Genomic DNA, 8,760 nt, shown 5'->3' on the forward strand with positions numbered 1-8,760 from the left:
ATATTTTCGAATATCCGCGTTTTTTGGTAATTTTTAAGACTTTATAGCACAACTTTATGAAATTGTTTATGTCGTCTGTATAAACAGTTGTACAAAGCCAACATATACTCTCCCCTCTAAAGTGTTTGGCGGTATAAAAACTCGCTTTTTATCAATTTATGGTATTTTTAAGTTAAAATATCATTATTTATCGAATAAAACTTATAAAAAAACCTATTTTTAAGTCTATTTGAGATAAAATATTTTATAAATAGGTGTCTTCGCACTATTATAAAGCCGGAGGTCCACACTACGCGTCTTCACTTTAAGTTAATATAATTTTCCGACCCTATAAAGTATATATATTCTGGATCCTTATAGATAGCGGAGTCGATTAAGCCATTTCCGTCTGTCTGTCTGTCCGTCTGTTGAAATCAATTTTCTGAAGACTCCAGATATTTTCGAGATCCAAATCGTCAATAATTCTGCCAAACATGCTTTCGAGAAGTTTCCTATTGAAAATCAGCAAAATTGGTCCATAAATAACTGAGATATGGGTAAAAATCTGAGACTACCTCTAAAAATTTCCTCAACAAGTAATATGTTGGTAATACAGCTCATATTTGTTTGAGGGCAGTAATTCAGTTTGACGGTGGTAGTGCAGTACAACGGTCAATATTTCTTTCTGCTATAGTTTATATTTGTTTGTGTGTATGTATGTGACATGTGTGCATAGATACAAAATAAATAAAAACTGGTGAAGGGTATATAAGATTCGGCTCAGTCGAATATATAAATCTGACTTGTTTTTTAACTTTACGATATCTCAAAAACTTTATTCGATTAAGAAATTTTGAGAACTATACTATTCGGTGATTTTGTTGTTGTTTTTTTAACTCTTATTTCTTAAAATAAAAAAATCCTTTTTTTGGTTCCGCAGTGAGCTAAACAGTTTTTATTAATTTTATTTAAATTTTTTTCTTCTTTTACACATTTTTATAAGATTTTTTTATGTGATGATTCTTATAAGAATTATGTTTAATAAGTTTATAATTTAGTTTAATGTTAATTTTTTTATAATAAGATGCAATGAATATTATTATTTTAAATATAAATTTCTAATAATAAAATGTATAATTAATAATATTTTATAAAAAAAAGAAAATTTACCAGCAAGATGTTTAACAAGTAAATTTTCCTTAAATCCTTAATAAAGCTTAAAAAGATGTTAATTTGAAGCTGATATTAAGGCTACTAGAACTGCAATTGTTTTTTCGTTATTAAATTTTATTTAAATTTAAAATAATTAAAAACTACTTTAAACCATAAAACTACATTTTAGGCTAAATTATATAATATATAAAGATTAATTTATATATATATTTACATTTCTTTTTAGTTTTTTATATATTATAAAATAAAATTTAGTTAATTTATGTTTAAATCATGATATAAATAATGCTTTCAGCCTTTGTGATTATTTTCAAAATAATTCTTTTTCCTTTGTAAAATATTACTTTTTGTTTAGGTTAAGCTTTATCTTCAAAAGCTAAAATCTTGCCAAAAACTAGCTTAACAGTTTGTTAAATGTATTTTTGGCTTCTTTTTTAAAAAGCTATAAAAACATTTACATTTTAGTCTCAAGTAGTTAAGGATTTATTTCTTTGTAATTTGAATATCATTGGTAGCTAAAAATAAATCCTTTATTGTACTTCAGACCAATGAAAAAACTGTTTTTTTTTAGAAACACAGAAACACAATGCAGTAAAAAACGTTATTCTTCCTTTTCCGCCGTTTACGAAGGCGTATGAGTATTATTTGTTTGTTTTTTGTTAATATTTAAAAAAAGAACAAACTTTCTTTACACAAGACTTCTCTTTCCTACAATATTTAATCCATCTCTTTCATTCTCTTTCATACTTCATTAGTAAACGACTGCTGTTGTAATTCTCCTGTATGTGTATGAGTTTTTCTAGTGCATTGCATTTCCGGTGGTGGTTTGAGCTTTTGTTTTCTACTCTTCTCTTATTGGTTGGTCAGGCCAATAAGTGAAGCTCTTTTATATGCCCAAATACATATGTATATATATATACTGTTATTTTATTTTATTTTATTTTATGAAAACAAAACCACAAAGCGTACATATATGACGATTGGCAGGATTTATTAGCTTTTGTTGTTATGTATTCCTTTTGTATATATGTTTGAGTGTTGTTATTTATCCTTTGCCTCTGTGAGTAGGGGTTGGTTCAAAACTGCAATAAAAAGAAAAATGTAAAGAAACATTATAATAAGAAAGGGATTTATTTAGTTGTTTAATTAAAAACAAATTTATTAATTAAACAAGAATGAATATGATACCCTACACCAGTCAGTATATAAAAAAATAAAGCATTTGATATATTGTTTAACTTAAATTCAGAATATTTTTACTCTTTTGCAAGAGGGCTCAAAGGAGAGTAGGTCCTGTCCTTATTGATGTTGGTAGGGGAAGTTAACCCTGCAGTTCGACGGGACATTCCCGAACTGACCACTTAACCTACCACTTGTGGTGGCCCTTAGTCACCTGACTACCTAGGTGACCAACCATTTTAACATGGGCTTGTCCTACGAGGAAGTCAATCGTCACTCTACACCCTACAAAAAGACAGTAAAGAGACGATTGCCTCTGCTCTCGCTTACAAAGGGGACACTAAAGAGACGACTGTTTTCATTCTCGTTTACAGAGAGTTTATTTGTGACGAAAGATTAAAAACATACGAATTGGAGTCAGCCAGGTGGTAAGATATTAATGGTACTAAAATTTAAAAATTTCAAGTGTCTACTCTCTAGAATACTATGGGACAATAATGTGACTATTGACCCGAAAGATATAAGTTTGAGTCAACCAGATGGTGGCATATTAGTAGAAAGTAATAATCATTTCTCCAAAAGATGGGTAAAATAATTACTTTCGGAAGTACAAAAAAACTACTTTTAAGAGTATAATCTCTAGTTTACTTGAGGACAGTAAAGAGACGACTGTCTCCGCTTCCGCTTACAAAGAGGACACTAAAGTGACGACTGTCTTCATTCTCGATTACAAAGGGTACATTCGTGATGAATGACCCAAAACATACGAATTACGATCATCCAGGTGGTTAACTATTAGTGGAAATTACTGTATTTTTCGTATGCATTAACTCTTTGTCGAACTGCTGGGAAGTCCACATCAAAGTTATTTATGTAAAATTTAAAAGTGTTATTAGTGTTTGTATGTGATTTTTGACCTTTAAGTCATTTTCTGAATGGAATATTTTGTATGTCATTTAAAGTTTTATAAAACTAAGTTTTGTCGACTTTTGTTGACATATCATTTAAATTAATTATTAGCCCAAAGGCTAAAGGGTTGTATGGGGGCTGGTCGAAATAATGGACCGATTTTAACCATTTTCAATAGGCTTCATCCTAAAAGAAGCGTGTGTGCCAAATTTCATCAAATTATCTTGAAAATTGCGGCAAGGTTTACATGGACAGCTAGCCAGACGGACGGACATAGCTTAATCAACTCAGAAAATGATACTAAGACGATTGGTATACTAAGGGCGGGTATCTATCTATCTATCTATCTATCTATCTATCTATCTATCTATCTATCTATCTATCTATCTATCTATCTATCTATCTATCTATCTATCTATTTCACCATTATATTATGTTATCGTATACTATTACAGATTTTAAAACCCAACAATGTGCTTTTTATTTCTTCAGAACTGTAAAGTGACTGAAAAATTTTAATTGCAAAATAAAAAATATTTTTTATTTAAGAAAAGATCTGCACACATGAAAGAAATATGATAAAACAGATGCACATTTTAATAAATGTGTACTTTTTCTATAAAAACTTATACAAATAAAAAAAAAAAAAATAACAGAGCTGTATATTACTTAATAGTTTTAAATCCATAAATTGTTGGGCAATACCTCACTTTATATCAAAGTAGTTGATTATTTATGTAGATCGGATACTAAAAGAAGATTCTGAACTGTTATACATAAATTAGAACACATCTATACTAAAGATATTTTTAACATATTAATATTCCTCTTTTAATGTAAAGTATATTTATTATAATATTCACACCTTGGAATGTCACACATTTTAATGACAACATTTGTTTTCTATCAACAACATGTCTACAACTAATAATAAATAATATGTTTTACATAATACCCAACTCTGACTATACAAAAAAAATGTATATATATATCATCAACATGAAGATTTCCCCAAAATGAAGAAGAAGAATTATAAATATCATGTGCATAAGTGTATAAATTTTCAACAACGTCTATTTGGATTTAAGAAAAAAATGACAAACAACTGTATTTTAAAATTTTGGTTGATTTAAAAATTTCACTTGAAATTTAAATGAAAAAAGTGTTTTAAAAAATTTTGTTTTGATTAAAACAAAATAACAAATAGGATTTTTTTAAAGAAATTTCTAAAAATTATAATTTGTTTGTGTTAGTATGACAGAATCGATCATACGCCGTAGGAATATTTGCCCTGGAGAAATAAAAATATTATTTTTACTAATAATTTGAAAAGCGACAACAGGTGCAAAATGTGTGTGTGTGTGTATGTGTTATAAAGCAGGAAATGTAGATGATGCAGATGTTATTTTAATTTGAACTTTTAATATGAAAGTTTTTCAAAATTTTGAATTATGCGTAAGAAGAATTGAAACTAAATATTTCAATAATTATCTACTATTAATAATTTTGACGTATGTATGTCCCTATATGTAGACTTAACCCAAGGTGAAAACGCTGTGCTGTAAATGATAACGATGCGTGGTCGAAATATCATCGCAATGACAACAATGCGTTGTCGAAATTTCAACAAAATGATAACAAATCTTTGTTGAAATAACAACACTGTGTTGTTTCAATCACAATGATGCATTGTCAAAATGTCAAAATTTAATAAACATCCGTTGTCGAAATATTAACAAACATGGTAAGCTCAATTTTGTCAACGGATTGTATCAATTTCGGTACTTTTCTACTGTCATATTTGAAAGTAAAAATTTATTCTATAAGTTTAGTTATATGGCAGATAGGATCTATTATGGGCCGATTCATAGGACATTGTATGGGCTCTATGTATTGAAGATGAGCAACTGTTGCACTATAAACTATTTTTTTTGGACTATATCGAGATTTCAACAGACAAAAAAATCTATTCTGTGAAGCATATATGTACTTATGGACCCCATTCTGATTACAATAGACAGGATAAGATAAAGTGAATAAAAAAATATTCCTTTAACTCCTTCAGTTTGAAATATACTGTAACAGACTGACGGATCTATTCCACTGGCCAAGAATTTAGATTCCATGATGATTTAAATATGTAAATGGAAGGACATATGTAGCTTGATTGTCTTGGACATTGATAAAGTCTTTATTTAACTTTATGGTGATTTCAACAGACCCATAAAGAACTAGAATATATGTATGTATGTGTATACATCAGTAGGTACATAGATGGACGGAAGTTTTAGAATAGGATAAGGTCCAAGTGTAAATGTACTTATGTGGGTCTACAACCAATTTTCCAAGGAGTTACAAAGGCAAAAGCAATATCTCTTTTCATAGTCGGTATAACCAACAAATTTTAAATTGCAAATCAAAGGGCGAGTTTTTCTGATAAAGATAATCTTCATTCTTTGATTAAACCAGGTTTAATATATGTTTCGGGTTTTTTAGTAAAGTTACATATTATCTTGGTTATCTGAGTGTAATTGTCCAATTAAACTCAAGTTATAAGCGAGAAAACACAATTAACAAAAACAATAAAACAATGATTCCGGAAGAACAAAAACTTAATATTTTAAGTAAATCGCAATTTTCTGATTTGTTTTATTTTATTTATTATTGTTTCAAATGTTTATTTAACATTTTTCCAAAATTTTCCATTTTACAAAAGTAATGTTTGCAAAAAAAAAAACAGCTGTTCATTGTTTATGTTTTTGAGTGAAATGTTGACAATACTAACAAAGTTAACTGAGCTTTAATATAAAACTGAAAAACACAATCATCGGTTAAAGTCCGCCTAAATTTGTTCCGAATTTAATCTTACAGCATGTATAGACTAGTTTAACTGAGGAGTAAGAAACCCGCCCTAAAATATTATAGAGCTTTGTTAAACAATTTGTCAACAAAAAACTCTTAAAATTATTATAAATAAAACCGTGTTTTAGGTTTAAAATGTAATTTCCCCTAAAATATCTAAATATTGACACTTAAAAATTATAGTTCGAATAGAATACGAGATGAACACTATCGAAATTTAAGTAAGAAAATTAACAACGATACTAAATTAAAATAAAACAACAACACTTACTAAAAGATCTTATAAGCAAAAAATAATAAAAACAATGACAAGAACAAATAATACAGACATTCAAACATAGAAAAATTAAAAAAAAAAAAAAAAACGACAACAGACAGTTCGACGGACGGACTACATTGAAAACAAAATTTAAAAAAAATGCGCAGAAGTTGTTAAATTATAAACAAACATCCAAACATGAAAAAATTGTCTATATAGATAGAAAAACAAGATACACAACATGTACATACACACATATGTAGAAATTAATGAGTTTGTTAGTATCTGTATTTTGTTGATTGCTTTTATTTTTCCTCTGAAAATTCTGCAACAACAAAAAAAAGATACATACATATATACAAATAAATATACGTAATCCTATGCATTTATATAATCTATTTTGTTTTTGTTGTGAAAAAACAACAAAAATATAGCAAAAAGTATACTTAAGTAGTTTGCCTCCTAAATCCGAAGCAATGACGCGCAATTGACTTTAAACGAAAACATATAAAAAAGACAAGTAGGAAAGTATAGTCGGTCATGGCCGACCATATAATACCCTACACCATAAGTATATTTTTAAAATTTTTATTTTTCATAAAGAAACTTTTATGTTGAATATTACCATAATTTCAAAATATTTAAGCAATTTATTGATAAAAAAAACTAAAATTTCTAAATGAGGCTTTATATAGGTCAAATATGGGCCGATCCTCGGTAAATTTGGGAAAAGGATATATTTTTAAATAACAGTTAGTTTTGTTGAGTTTCATAGCGATACAAATGGTTACAAGTCAATTTTAGACGTTTAAGACATTTTTTGAAGGGGGGTTTGTATGGGGGCTAGGCTCAAATAAGGGCCGATCCTTACGAAAATCTGCAGTGTCATTTATACTTATATAAAACGTATTTGTGCCAATTTTTAGAGAGATAATAGAATATTTGACGTAATTATGGCATAAAAAGTTCAAATCGGGAGATACGGTTGTATGGGGGCTAGGTGAAATAATGAACCGATTTCAAACATTTTCAATAGGCTTCGTCCCTGTGCCAAAAAACATGCTTGGTCAAAATTTCATCAAATTTTCTTGAAAATTGCGGCCTGTACCTTGCGCACAAGGTTTACATGGACAGCCAGCCAGCCGGACAGACGGACTGACATACATGTCTTAATCGACTCAAAAAATTATTTTGAATCGATCAGTATACTTTAAGGTGGATATTGGACCAATATTTTTGTATGTTACGAACATCAGCACAAACGTACCCTCCCCACTATAGTGGTGTAGGGTAAAATAAGTAAGAGCTTAATAATCGGCTATGCCCACTTTTATATACACTTCACTATTGGTAACCTAACTATTGGCTAGTCTAAGGCTTAGTTTGGCTATTTAACAGTCTGTTGGTTAGTCTTTGGTCTCTTATTAACTAATCTATGGCCTAATATAATTCTTGCCTAGATTATGTAGGGTAATTCGTTTTGTCTAAAAATCATTAAAGATTAAGGAAAAACTCATAAAAAATACAACAAGATGCTAAACGTATACTCTTCAGTATGTCGTTCTCTTCTATTTAGGGACTTTCTTTAGTATATATGTACGTATTTTGTTTTTTTTTTAAATATTTACGATTTTTTCTTCTATTTTTTGTGTTTTGTCGTCTACAATGATCGACACAAAATTAACGTAAAGCAAATGCATACTTGATGTTTTTTTTTTATTTTGCTTAAAATCTATTTTTAAATAAAACACTTTTTTTCGAGTGTTTAAAAGCGTTGTTGTCTTGTTTTTAATTTTAAGGTTTTTACGAGTTGTTTTTTTTTTTTTCTTATGTGACCATATAGTAATTATTTTCAAAATAAGTGGAGATTTTTTTTGTTTTTTAGTAGAAAAAAATATATAATCACAAGAAATCATTAAAATAATGTACTAAATTTGTTTCGTGGTTTTATTGTAAATTGCAGAAAAACAAAAAGTTCTACATAATTTGAAGGCAACAGCCGTTAGTGCCCATCAAATCTTGTATAATTAAATTCATACACAGAGGGAAAAAACAATAAAAGGGTTTGTAATTTTCCAATAACATCCGTTGTCGAAGTACGACAACACTATGTTGTTAATAAACGTTGAAAGCTTACTATTGACGATGAATCAATTTTGGTACCTTTCCACAGGGTTTTTCCTCTGTGTACATACATATTCTATATACATGCTTTCCTTCTATACACATCTATCCATCTATCTATCTATCTATCTATCTATCTATCTATCTATCTATCTATTTATCTATCAATCTATCTATTTATCTATCTATCTATCTATCTATCTATCTATCTATCTATCTATCTATCTATCTATCTATCTATCTATCTATCTATCTATCTACCTATCTATCTATCT

General features: G+C 28.6%; 1 long non-coding RNA gene across 1 annotated transcript in view; it reads right to left on the bottom strand.

Moving 5' to 3' along the window:
• Positions 1-1,389: 1,389 nt before the first annotated feature.
• LOC111683226 overlaps positions 1,390-8,760 on the bottom strand; it is a 16,238-nt gene continuing 8,867 nt past the window's right edge. Inside the window, exon 2 of the long non-coding RNA XR_006941573.1 lies at positions 1,390-2,234. This is a non-coding gene — a long non-coding RNA (uncharacterized LOC111683226). The remainder of the gene's footprint in view (positions 2,235-8,760) is intronic.

This window comes from Lucilia cuprina, chromosome 2 (assembly GCF_022045245.1).
Source record: "Lucilia cuprina isolate Lc7/37 chromosome 2, ASM2204524v1, whole genome shotgun sequence".
In the NCBI taxonomy this organism is placed as follows: domain Eukaryota; kingdom Metazoa; phylum Arthropoda; class Insecta; order Diptera; family Calliphoridae; genus Lucilia; species Lucilia cuprina.